General features: G+C 39.3%; 1 protein-coding gene across 1 annotated transcript in view; it reads left to right on the top strand.

Annotated features, from left to right (window-relative positions):
* nrg3b (neuregulin 3b) overlaps positions 1 to 13216 on the top strand; it is a 211243-nt gene that overhangs the window by 88364 nt on the left and 109663 nt on the right. The window lies entirely within an intron of this gene.

Raw genomic sequence — 13216 nt, 5'->3', positions numbered from 1 at the left:
CCAATCATCTCCTCCCACATATCTTTTTGCTATATCATTTTAAAACGGTCACATTATCAGTGTTTTGTCAATGTTTTCTCCTTTTTTGTCAAGTAGTACTGATAACAAGTTGCCTCCTGAGGGAGGCCAGGCCAGATCCTTTGCCTTGTTTCCGCCTGTGTCACCCTGATTGGATCAGAGCTGTGTCTTTCTGCTGTGAGTGAGCAGTCTGAAAGGCATGTAATCCTGTTCCCAATGCTCCATTGAGAGCAGCAGGCATTTGCGAGTGAGGGTGTTTCTGCTTTTTTTTCTACCTGTGTTTATTTTTGTTGAGCTTTGGGGCGATAATGCCAGGGAAAATTTCCTGACACTATTTTTCTTTGTGCGTGTGTGTGCGTGTGTGTGTGTGTGTGTGTGTGTGTGTGTGTGTGTGTGTGGTCCTGGGGTTCAAGAATTACTCATGTAGTGGGGACCTGAATGTGTTTATGGCCACTTAATAGGAACATGTCTTCTTGTGGGGACAAAAAGCACACAACTTAAATAATTAAAGTCTAAGGTCAACACAATTTTAAAGGTTAGAATAAGGTTAGCTTGAGGTGAAGTTTAGGGTTAGGCAAGTAGCAATTAGGGTGGAGGTTATAGTAAGTCAGTGTGTTGGCCTCATCAGTGATGGATACACTGTGAGAGAGAGAGAGAGAGAGAGTGAGTGAGAGAGGGAGAAAGACACCTCAAAGATATGGATGGCTGTTTCAGGCAGAATGTGGTAACAGGGGAAAACGGCCTCAATTAAAGAAAAACGAGACTCATCGGGGCTTTTCTTTGTCCATGAGCCACACAGTTAGAGGGATTTATAATTAGGATTAACTGATGTCCCCTGGTGAGTTTTTCCAAGCTAGTTATCATTAATGTAATCCAATTAGTTCCAATTCATTGTATTGACAGATCTATTTCTGAAGGATTCTTTTGCAGGTGTGGACTTATATATGTCGCTAATTTCACATACCTAGCTCACCAAAAATAATAATAATCATGCACTTCTTTATGTTTATATCGAGGTTAGGATTCTTTGGGAAATATAACTCGATGTTAGGTTTTTCCATGAATACCCAATATTCCACTGTAATAAATAGGTATTTTTTGTTAACTATATGTTGCAAACCTTTGCCTATTTAATGACCACTTTATTGGACAAAAAACACGTTTTTTTGATCAAGGTGCTGGGGCCAATCTTCCACATCAAACAACAAAGTATGTTCTTTTTAATCATCTCTAAAAGAAACTCATCAAAGTGTTTCCTGACTTATCTCTTTGGGTTCAAATACGTACTTGGTGAACCATATTCATTATTGGATGATTACTCTCATGGTCTGGCAAGTGCTGACAGTTGGTAGGAAACAGAAAACGGACAGCACTCACTATCAAGTCTAACGTTTTGCTGACAGATCCATTCACCTGACCGATTCGCTTTATTGACGTTAATGGCTTTGTCAGGTGAACTTACGTTTTCCCCCCCGAAACATCTGACGCTGTTATTTTTCCTGAGAGAGCAATCAAGGGACATGAGAACATGAAGGGCCTCTGTGGCTGTTTTTCCAAACTTACTTACAGCAGTAGTCAAAATGGAGCACATGCTTTCACAGTGCAAGTGACTCGATATGCATTCAATTGAAATGCCCCTTCCATCCACGCATTGATGAAAAGGGAATTGATCAGCTCAAAGGGAAGACTTTTGGACAGCATACTAGCTGCTCTGTATGAGATAGGAGTTGAGTTAGACTGCATCATTATAGCCATAGCTCTCGAGTTAATACTCAACTCTCACTGCACCGAACAGTTCCCCAAGGGCAGAATCAAAACTGCTAGCGGGCCTCATCATTTTTTCAGTTTTATATGAATGCTAGTTGATGTTGTGTTGATGTTGTGCGATGGCTAAATGTGGTAGTAAGAAAACAAGTTTGCAAATGCCTTAAAATGACCATCATTATCTGTAGACTGCTGTTTTACATTTTGCAACAAAATGACATACAGTCATTTTTGCTAATTGATTTGTAAGCCATATACAGGCCTGACACCTGTTCAACTGCCAAATACAAATCAGCAACTCAGTGTAGTTAAGCACATAGACATAGTCAAGACAAACTCCTGAGTTTTAAACAGAGCATCAGAATGGAGAAGGAAGGTAATTTAAGTGATGTTGGTGCCTAGACAGACTAGTCAGACTATTTCAGAAACTGCTGATCTACTGGGATTCCATGCAGTCATCTCTAGAGTTTACAGACAATGGTCCAAAACAGAGAAAATATCCAATGAGCAGCATTTCTCTGGTTAAAATCCCTTCAGAAGAGAATGGCCAGATTGCTTTAAACTGAGGCAAAAGTACCCCAAATAACCACTTGTTACAACTTAGGTATGCAGGAGAGCATTTCTGACCACACAACATGTATAATCTTGAACCAGATGGCCTACAACAGCAGAAGACCACCTGCAGTGCAACTCCTGCCAGCTCAGAACAGGAAAGTCAGACTACAGTTTGCATTGATGGAAAAGCTTGCCTGATGTGATGCGTCTCAAATTCTGCTGTGTTATTTGGATGGTAGCATGAGAATTTAGGAAACCACATGAAATAATGGATAAATCCTGTCTTGTGTCAAATGTTCAGGTTTGGCACTATAGGTGTGATGGTGTGGATTTGGCACACTTTGGGTCTATTAGCACCAACTGAGCATAATTTAAATGCCACACCCTAGCCGAGTATTATTGCTGGCAATGTCCACCCTTTATGACCACAGTGGACCATCGTATGATGGCTGCTTCCAGCAGGGTAATCCACAATGCCCCAGACCTCAAATTATTTCAAACTGGTTTCTTGAACATGGCTTTAAGTTTGCTGTACTCAAATGACCTCGACAGCCACCAGCTCTAAATCTAATAGAGCACCTTTGGGACGTGGTGGAACAGGAAAATTGCATCAAAATGTGCAACCAACAAGTTACTATCGTTATTATAATGCTTTATCTCGTATTTCGAGCTCAAACACTGGTGATATAAGCTCATACATGTAAGAATTTTTTTTCTGACTGTGCTTTTTGTTGTTGTTGTTGTTCATTTTATGTCCAGCTAGTTGAGGGATGCAAAAGTGTAACAGTCACTCAGGCATGAGTAAAGTGGGTTTGTGTGATTTTCAGATTTTGATGGTAGTTGTCACAGTGCTCTCCCACAATATAATGACAATATAACAAAATGTGGGTGTGGCATACGCAGTGGCCTATTGACCTGCAGACAGGCAGCTGTTTCCAAAAACTGTGGACAAACCTGACATCAAAATTACAGTGCGCTGCTGCGTCGCCAGTGCCACACCCCCTACTGCACCTCTCCTCCTACTGGATCTCGCAGCAAATGACTGAAATAACAGGGACAGGGGAAAAAAAGCTGAAAAATATTGCTTTTCAGTGTGTCTAAACAAACAAAGAAGCATGTGAATCAGATTTTATACAGCAACTCAAACAACCTTTCCAAGTCACAGTTTATGTGTCAAAGAAGTTCCTATGCTCATATTTCCACTCTTCAAATTGTATAGTGGGACTGTGTTTGTTTTTCATATCAACAGAATCACCAGTCGAGAGAGTGCAGGGGCTAATCACATCTTCCTTTGAGTAAGCCTAAGTCCCCAACCACATCTAAGTCAATTTTTACACAGGCTTCTCTAATCCTTCCCCCTTTTGATGTTTCCTGCTGTTTGTTAAAAATCAATAAAATAAAAAGGAGGAAAAATGCTCTTCTCCTTCTTTATCTTAGCTATGTTGAGCAGACCAAAGCCACCAAAAGTAACTAGTAGCCATCCTACTGATCTCAAGAGTCACAAAAAGTGAAATGTGTATCAGTGGGCGCTAAGACCAGCCCCCCTGCTATGCTCATGTATGCCCTCAGCAGCTCCATATGCCAAGAGAGATGCCAAGGGAGTGGACAGACAAGCTCAGTGACTGCCAATCTGCAGATGCAGGAGCTGTCTGCTCATGCATATTAAACCCACACCACCTGCTCGTCGTACATCACACCCTGCGTTCTTAGTCCCAGGAATTTTAATCAACTGCACTGACAGGAAGCCACTCTCTGGTCTGTGTAGGTGAATCATTTAATTCCTCTTCTCTTACTCGTATTCCAGCAGCGATGAGGATGCATGTTGATGTTAGATATTTTTAACTTCACAGAGTTCCCTTGAGGAGCTTGATTGGCAAGGAAAGAGTGCAGTATGGTGATGAGGCCAAGGAGAATTTTTAAATGGTGTCTGGTTGTTTTTCTTATCATATTCTCATGCTTTGCATACAGCCCCTCCTTTCATGTTGCCCTCTCAGGTGTGAATAATTGCTTGCATCTTGTTGGATTAACCATAAAGAGAGAGGGAGGCAAAGAGAGGGGAAGAACACAGTATTTTGACTTATTTTCAAAGCCATATGCTTCTTGGCCACACAGAGAGAGTGCAGTGAATACTGATTGAAGAGAAATATATATGTATATGTATGTGTGTGTATGTGTGTGTGTATATATATATATATATATATATGTGTATATATATATATATATATATATATATATATATATATATATATATATATATATATATATATATATATATATATATATATATATATATGTGTGTGTGTGTGTGTATATGTATATGTGTATTTTTGCAGAGCATTATCCTAAAAATGTGTAGTGATCATAATGCTGATAACATTTCTTCAGTTCATAAAAATCTGCATTTTCTTGCTTCAGTCATCACGTCAGTGAAGATGTTACAGTAAGCCGATGAAGACACAATTAGGTACTTGTCCGACTGCACCTCTTAGTCTGTGCCAGTTTCTGCTGGCACAGCATAATCCTCTAGAACCCCCAGGATTAAATTTTTATGGTATCTTTTTAAATATAGTCTTTAAAAAAAAAAGGCAGATGGAGAAAGACATTGCCAAGACAGGACGTAGTGTGGTAACAGTTAGCTGCACATTAAGACACAAGCCAAATATTCTGCTTTTAATAAATGCTTTTCTTAGCATTGCTAATGAATTGTCGTGGAAAAACAAAAGGACTTCTCATGGAAATAAATTAAAAAACCTATTGATGGGCATGTAATGTGCAAAATTACACACATGGCGACTGCAGATATTAATTTAAATGTCTTAATTTGTAACTTTTGACTAACACTGGTAATTGCCAAATTAAACCTGTGCTATTCAGAGTTCAGCGTTGTTTTTTCTTAACTTTTAATTATGAATAGGCCACACCAGGTAATACCTAAGCTCATTTTTAAACATGAATATATATCTAATGTTCTTTCAAGACTGCGTTCGTGGCTTCTCGCACATTTGTTTGTTTTCCATTGCTTTCACAGCCTAATTCATGATGTTCTATGTGTAAAAAAAATGAATATTAATTACTTAATCCTTCCTCAAGCAATACCACAATTATGTTTCTTGACTCCAGAAAGCTTTGATTTCTGGGTCACTTTTTGTGGTCCTTTCCTGGAATCCAAGTTTAATTTTAATGTTATTGCTGTGGCAAAAGCCCTAAGGAGTTCGCCCTCATTAAATATGTATTTGAAATATTCAGATCTGTTTCCCCAGCTGCTATTTTTCCTCTGTAAATAATGGAAATAATGACACGTTAATGATTAGTACATCATCCACAACGCAAGGTAGAGGCACATATCCATTTCTCTGTGTGTTCATGGACCTACTGGACATACTGCTATTACAGTTCATCTCCATCTCTTTTCTGTCTCAAAATAAAGAAATATGGCTAAAAACATTAGAATAAAGTACCAGCTACAGTATAGCAAATTGCATGTTTGCTTCATTCCATGAGATCATAAGCAGTAAGATCATTTTGTCCCTCCTGGTGGTATATTATGTTAATTACACCCCAAATTACAATCAATGAATCAGGATAAATTATCTGTCTCCTTCCATATTACTGCATATGGGTTGTGAAGACAAATTAGCTCAGGAGGAATTGCATCTAATAATATTGTTATGTGTTTGAGTATTCTTATAAACATCATTACTAATTCCAGTCTTAAATGGGGAGTCGGTTACATCTGGCAGATTACGTTCAGAAACAATAAGAACTGCAGGTTTAAAGAAGTGAAATCATGTATTCACATCCTCTGGTTTGTATTGAGGCTTCATAACCACCACTGAGTGAGAGAACTGTGCAACTGAGGTGGCAAATTATCTTTTAAGCCAATTAAGGCCTTGGGCGACGTAGCCAGGGTTTCTGAAACTGATAAAAGCCTGTTAATTTCAGATAGATTCCGAGACACCCTTCTACTTTTCCTTGGATTTTGTCACACATACTTTTATGAGATTGCATACTTTACATGCCGGTCCTGGCTGCGCTAATGTTTGCACATCCTCGTCTGCTGGAGATGTTGCTTATGTCTGACAGTGCAGACATGTTCAACTCCAGCAGAGCTACAGTACACATCAGACAACAAGCTAGGGTCGAGCGCGGTATAGGCAATTTGGACTTTCGGGTTCGATCTCCTGGATGCAAAATACTTGCACTTTGCTGCGTGTGGTGTGGAGTGAATTTTTAACGTCGCTTTATGACTTGTTTGGAGCTGGTTTGGGAGAAAGATGGCTTTGAAACTGCAGGGGCTGAGTTGTTGTGTGTGTTTTGTGTGGTCATCCGCGGTTTAATCAAGCTTCCTGTGACACAGGGTCAGAAGATAATGTAGATTATTAAAGCTTTTCATTAGGGGCTGAATTGCTCCCTTGAGGTTTAATGCATGTGTGATGTTTTCTGGAGTCTACTTTATTAACCTGCTGCTTTGGGCCTGGCACACTTTCAAAAGCCTTTTTAGTTCTTCAAGAAGTGATGCTACTACATGTAGATAATGACTAGACTAAAAAATGTCTCAGTGGCCAGAAAATAAAGGAATATTTGATGTATGTAAGTGGATTTTTCTATTACATTATGAACCAAATACTGCACACTGTTTATAGTGGTTCACAGCTTTGGGACTTTAAGGTCAGTTCACATTGGACTAGAATGAAGGGCGGCCTGAGTACCTGTGACAAATGGTCCACCAAGTGCCTGTCACTGGGCTGTCATGGTAACCAAGGCCCTGTGCTCTTCAACCCTGCTTACACATAGTGACTGCCACCTTTAACCAACTGTCCCGGGGGTCAACGACTGTTTGTTTTCTGTCATGTTGGGAACAGAAGGTCTCCTAAGGCTTGTAATCTTATGATCATGCATGACATAGTTCAGTATGTATGTGCATTTGCCTGTGTACGAGTGTGACCTCTGCTGTCTCTCTGACCTGTAGCTGAGTATGTGTTCATCAGGGCTTTTTTATGACAAAAATAAATGGCTAAAGTTTGTACTTTTCATCATCCTGCTGTATTCACTGTCCATGCATATATTAGGCTTATGTAACAAACAGTATATAGCATATTTTGTATCATATGTTGCAGATGGAATAAATTACTTTGGGGAGAGTTAATAAATCCAAGAAGAAAAAAACAACTCTGTGTCTGTCTCACAGTGCTTGAAAACAAAACTGACTTACTCTGTTTTGCATAATGGGTCTCATTTCACAAGTGCGACTGTCAGTGTCCACAGCCTCATCCACAGTAAGCAAGCAAGGCCCAGGGCAGCCTTGCTCATCTCGGACACTGGCACGGGCCATCACAAGAGCGAATGATGGCTCAGGTCCAGCAGCTTTATCCGCAGATTCTCTTTCTCAAGCTTCTGGTAGCAGGCAAAAACCCTACACTACTTATTAATCAATAACAACTGACAGGAATGTTTAATTTCTCTACCAAAGCTATGTTTATTCAAATCAATATTTTTCACCTGCTTATTCAAGCTCAGACGTGCATACAGCACATCATCATTGGAATCTAAATAAAACAAAACAATTGAAAATCATTTTTGATTAACTGCCTTGATCCACCCACCACAAAAAACTCTCACAAAGAAGGAAATCTCCCTTCATATTGCCCTCCATATTACATACATTTGCAAAAGCTTTGAAGCGTTGTTTAATGTAGTTGGTTTATCTATTTTTCATACTTATTGTGTTACTTGAATCTTGAGATAAGCATAAGCTACTGGGCTTTTAATGTATCCCATGAGGAAAAGCAGTGCAATCAGTATTTATTCTCCCTTGAATTAATCCAGAAATTATTATTATATATATATTTTTTTTTGCTTCAAAGTTTAAAGTGCTGCTTCCGAGGGAAAAAATCCAAGCACCAAACCATTATGATAGATGGCATTGTCAGAGCCATTGTGCTGTCCATACACACTGCACTCTACTGTATACAGTCTTGAATATGGTTCTGTCCAAAAGGCAGCAGTGCATGATGGGTAGGCAATCAGCAGGCCCCCTTAAGACTTTCCCTTTACGTTGTAAGGCCCTCTTTGATGTGTGCTGCAGTAAACACAGCTGGTTCTCTCCCAACCACAGTCTCCTGAGGGATGAGACTCAGCACAAGAACACTAATGAGCGCATTAGAAGGAAGCCATAGAAGGAAAATGCTACAGTTGTAAATAGAATTGTCTCTTGTGTTGTATATAACAACGATGCTGTCTATACTATGAGACGTGCTGGTGTTTATGCATTCCACTGCACTGTGTGTAAAGTCTTGCAAATGTCTACAGAGTATATACTAAATATGGAGACCAGAACAGTGCAATTCCTTTTTTAAAGTTGATGATGCCACAATGTGAATTTGAAGCTAAGCTGCAAAAATCGAAATATATAACCACAGCTTTCAGCTGCACTATAATTAACAGTTGAGGGGATTCAAGCATTGGAACTAAAAAATGAACATGGCACTGTGAAACTGAAGTGACATATGCCACCGACAATAACAGCAGCAAACCATTACAAATGAATCATTCTCCAGTTATTCCATTTAAGATAATTATAGGGCATTGAAAAGTGATGCAGAACAATTCTACCTGCCTGAAAAAAACGGTGTTAGAGCTCATTCTTCACGGGCAGGTCAAATTTTCATATGTCAAGGTGAGTGCACTGGTTAAGAATGATGCTTATGTTATGGAACATTATTTTATGCTTACTATGAAAGAGTAAAGGCAAACATTGTAGATGTTAGTTACCCCCAGAAAGCTTTTTTATAGTCATGAGAAGTTAAGCACGCAATCTAATTCAATAGCTACTAGAATCACCTTTTTCTGCATTTTTTGTTTTCTGCATGACTTTATCAGCTTGTATATCCTTGTAGAGGAGTTTTGAACCATTCTTCAACAATATTCCTTCAGGTTCCACCGCAGCATCTATTCGAGGTCTGGACTGGACTGGGTCATTGCAACACCTAGATTTTTTTTTGGCCATTCTGCTGCATCATTGACCTGCTGCATGACCTAATTTGCTTTAGCTCTTGGACAGATGCCCTCATGCTTCACTGTAGCATACTTTGGTATAAAGAGTCCATGGTCAACTCTATGACTAGAAGATGTCCAGGTCTTGTGCCTGCAAAACCAGCCCCAGTCATCATCTCTACACTTCTGTGCTTGACAGTTAGTCTGAGGTGTTTGTGCTGATATGCTGTGATGGGTTTGTGATGGCCAGACATCTCCACTTTGATTCTTGTCTTTCCAAATGATATTATTCCAGAAGTCTCGTGGTTTGTTTTGATAAAACGTTGGACACCTTAGCTATGCTGCCATAATCTTTTTAGAAAGAAGAGGCTTTCTCCTGACAAGCCATACTTCTTCAGTACGTTTCTAATTATACTGTAATGAACCATTTAATATGCTAACTGAGGCAGTTTTTGCAGTTGCTCTGACTTTTAGGGTAAAATTGCTGGGAAGACTGTTGCATTGTGTTGACACGTACCTGAATGCTCCAGACCAGCAAACTGCCAAAATCTTTGCTTTTATAGAGGTAGTCACACTCGCTGATGATCCAAAAAATGAAGTGCATTAGATTGGCAGTGCCTGGCTGCTACTTACCCTCTTAATTGCTATGGAAGCAGTAAGGGTGTACTTAGCTTTGCACAGGACTGCAGAAACCCCTGAGACCCCCCTTTTCACGCCAATGTGGATGCTACAACGTGTAGCATATAATCTGAAGGCTGACTTTGCCCGAGTTTATAACACCAACTTTCCGTTTTACTACATCTAAAGTCATGATGTGTCTGAATTGCACAGTTTAAATGTTAGCTCCAGAGACTTTGCTTTTGTTATGGAAGTGGAGTTGCTTTACATTTATTTTAGACCAGCATATCTTTACATTCCCGGCATGTTTTCTAATGTGAAGAACGATTATGTGCAAATTCTTGAACTTACTGAAGTTATACACTTCAACTTAATTGTATTGAGGGAGAGAAAAAGCACTAGCCTTGGTATTCTTCCCAGATAACTCTGATCTTTCAAGCATCATTTGAATCTGTGATCCCCAGCCAGTAGATTCCTTGAAAGTTACCAAGGGATTGAGCAATCTGGATTGCCTTTGTGCAACGGGGAGAGTGAGAGACGTGAAAATGATTTCAAAGAGTCCAGGATGAATCATGCTCCCACTGCAGCTGCCATTTATTAGCACATTTTCCACCATGGTTTTTACAGCTACCTAGCATACATAGGTTCATAGAGTTTGCTAGAGGCTTGCTTTGCAGGGGGGTTATTTTGTAAAATGCTTCATTAAAAGTGTTGATAAATGAACGTCATACTAACTTGTGTGGTTGTCATAATTAGTCATGACATTAAATCTTAATAAAAACTAAAAGCGAGGGACACCTCATTTATCAGCTGTTACCTCTATAATGAAGATGAAGATTAATTTGAAAAAAGTGTGATACGCTCCCACTACTGGTTTGATATGAAAAATGTCCTTAACTCATTAAAGTACTTGTACCAGCCAACGAATTTACACAGACTTTTTCAGGGTTAATTCTTTGAATGTCAAGGAATGGCAATGCAGTAAACATAATATCCAAAAACTCAAACACAGATTATCACTTTCTTGTTTTGATAACAAGAAACCCTCTAATCCCTTTATTAACTTGCTCTTGTTTCCAGCTTGACATGTGCTCATTCAAAAGTCCCTGAGTTGTGCTTGCTATGCTGCAGATTTTTTTGAAACCAATTCTTGCCTGTCAAGGATGATGAAATGGAAACCCATAAGAAATTGACAGCGTGTACCGCTCAAGGACGAACATATCTGAAGATGACTTGTTTCCTGATTTGGACAAGGGGGCTAAGAGAGTAGATGTAATCCTTAAAGACTTTAACAAAAAAAACCTATGTGTTTGTTTGTTTGTTTTTTGTTAGGTAGTTGTAGATTGACGGTTGAGACATTTTTCATTGTATTTTAAAGAAACGGACAACGTGTTGAAATGCTTGCATTCACTGCCACATCTTATAGGTTTGGATGAATCACTGCAGCCCACACAAAATTTTGAAAATCAGCTATTATGGAAATCTTTTTGCCATAATATGTTTAATTTTAGGAGCTTATGTCAGCCTCTCCCCTTCTGGGTGTGAAACTGACACATTGTCTGTCTGAAAAATTGAAATAGTATACAGAAGGTGCTTTTGGACTGTGCTGTTGAGAGCTTTTTCTCTTGGAGAATAAATAATATATATATGTGTATGTGTCAATTCCTACTTTTCAGCTCCATTACCAACATGGGATTTAAGAATTCAATTCAATTCAATTCAAATTTATTTATATAGCGCCAAATCACAACAGTAGCCACCTCAAGGTGCTGGTAATAATAACAGCACCAACAATAATACATACAGAGAAAACCCAACGATCAAATGAGCCCCTATGAGCCGCACTTTGGCGACAGAAAGAGATTAATAACAAGTATGATTCAATGCAGAGAGGTCTACTAACACCAAGTGAGTGAAAAAGGTGACTAAAAAGGAAAAACATCATGGGAATCCCCCTGCAGCCTATGCCCATGGCAGCATAAAGGGAGGATTCAGGGTCACCTGGTCCAGCCCTAACTATATGCTTTAGCAAAAAGGAAAGTTTTAAGACTAATCTTAAAAGTAGAGATAGTGTCTGTCTCCCGAATCCAAACTGGAAGCTGGAAGCAGTGCTATGCTTGAGCCACTTCTCATGCAGGAAATGATAAACTAATGATATATCAGGAAAAGCTTGCTGTAGAGACTGCTTCGCATAAAATACAATGGCAACTTTGAAGAATAAAGTTTTTGATTTTTTTCCAGCACAGATCGGATTCCTTGTGTTGCAGGTACTTGGAGGTGTTTGGTATCTGGATGACCTTGGCTTTCTATTGTAAATATATCAACGGTTAGCCTTACAGCACAAAATCAATTTCCTCTTTAGCTGGAACCCTCTGCCTCACATGCTTAGAGCTGAACCACTGACCTGGCATAGTGGGTGTTGTCTTTGAATATCAATTGTGGTACTTCTCACGTGTAGTCACTGTCTGCTGCTTTCTGAATAAAATATCCAGGAGGCTTTAAAAGCCGTGACAATTATTGTGAGGGATGTGCATACCACAGGGGGACGTTGTGTTCTATTTTCTATTAATAAAGTTACATCTTTGAATAGATAACCTTTTAATGATTCACTCTGGGAGTTTGTGGAATTAATAATACACCATATAATCCCTGTGTCTTTTAAAGCCTAGAGAGTGAAAGAGTCAACTTTGGTTTGAGGCCTACTTTTGTAGAGTAAAAAAATGTTTTACTTTTCTACTGTGTTTGTGTCTACCTTATAAGATACCAGTGGTATTTTTTACTACTAAAGAGTTTACATTTAAACCGCCACAATAAGTAGTTTAAATAATGTCTTCCAAAGTTTTTACTCTGACATAGAAGAGTCTTGGGTAGCCTCAGGAGCAACACATATCTCCTTGTGTTCTCTCTGATCTCTCATCAGCTCTTGGGCCTTACATCAAGAGCCCCAGATTTATCAATCAATAGCCATAAACAAAACATCGATTGAACTGGACACTGGGGCACAACAAACAGATTATCAAGTTTTTAGCCCTCCGTGTGCGCATGGTGACTAGAGGCACAGCTGTAAAAATGCCACTTGCCAGCCAAAGCGTGCTGCACAGCGTACAGAGGATCAGGCATGAAAGATGTGGGAGCTTCATACAAAAGGAATTACAATTACCAGAACATGGTGTTAAAAAGGTGTGTCTGTGCACCACATAAATGGATGAAAGCAGAATCAGATGAGTAATCCAGTTGTATTGGCAAGGTATTGGGGTATAATACTAGT

The sequence above is a fragment of the Aulonocara sp. 'chitande type north' Nkhata Bay genome, linkage group LG8, assembly GCF_057382095.1.
Source record: "Aulonocara sp. 'chitande type north' Nkhata Bay isolate Kocher_YH1m ecotype deep benthic linkage group LG8, A_spYH_male_GT1.1, whole genome shotgun sequence".
Lineage (NCBI taxonomy): Eukaryota > Metazoa > Chordata > Actinopteri > Cichliformes > Cichlidae > Aulonocara > Aulonocara sp. 'chitande type north' Nkhata Bay.
Note: the sequence above shows the minus strand (reverse complement) of the source record. Positions and strands in the feature narration are given on the sequence as shown.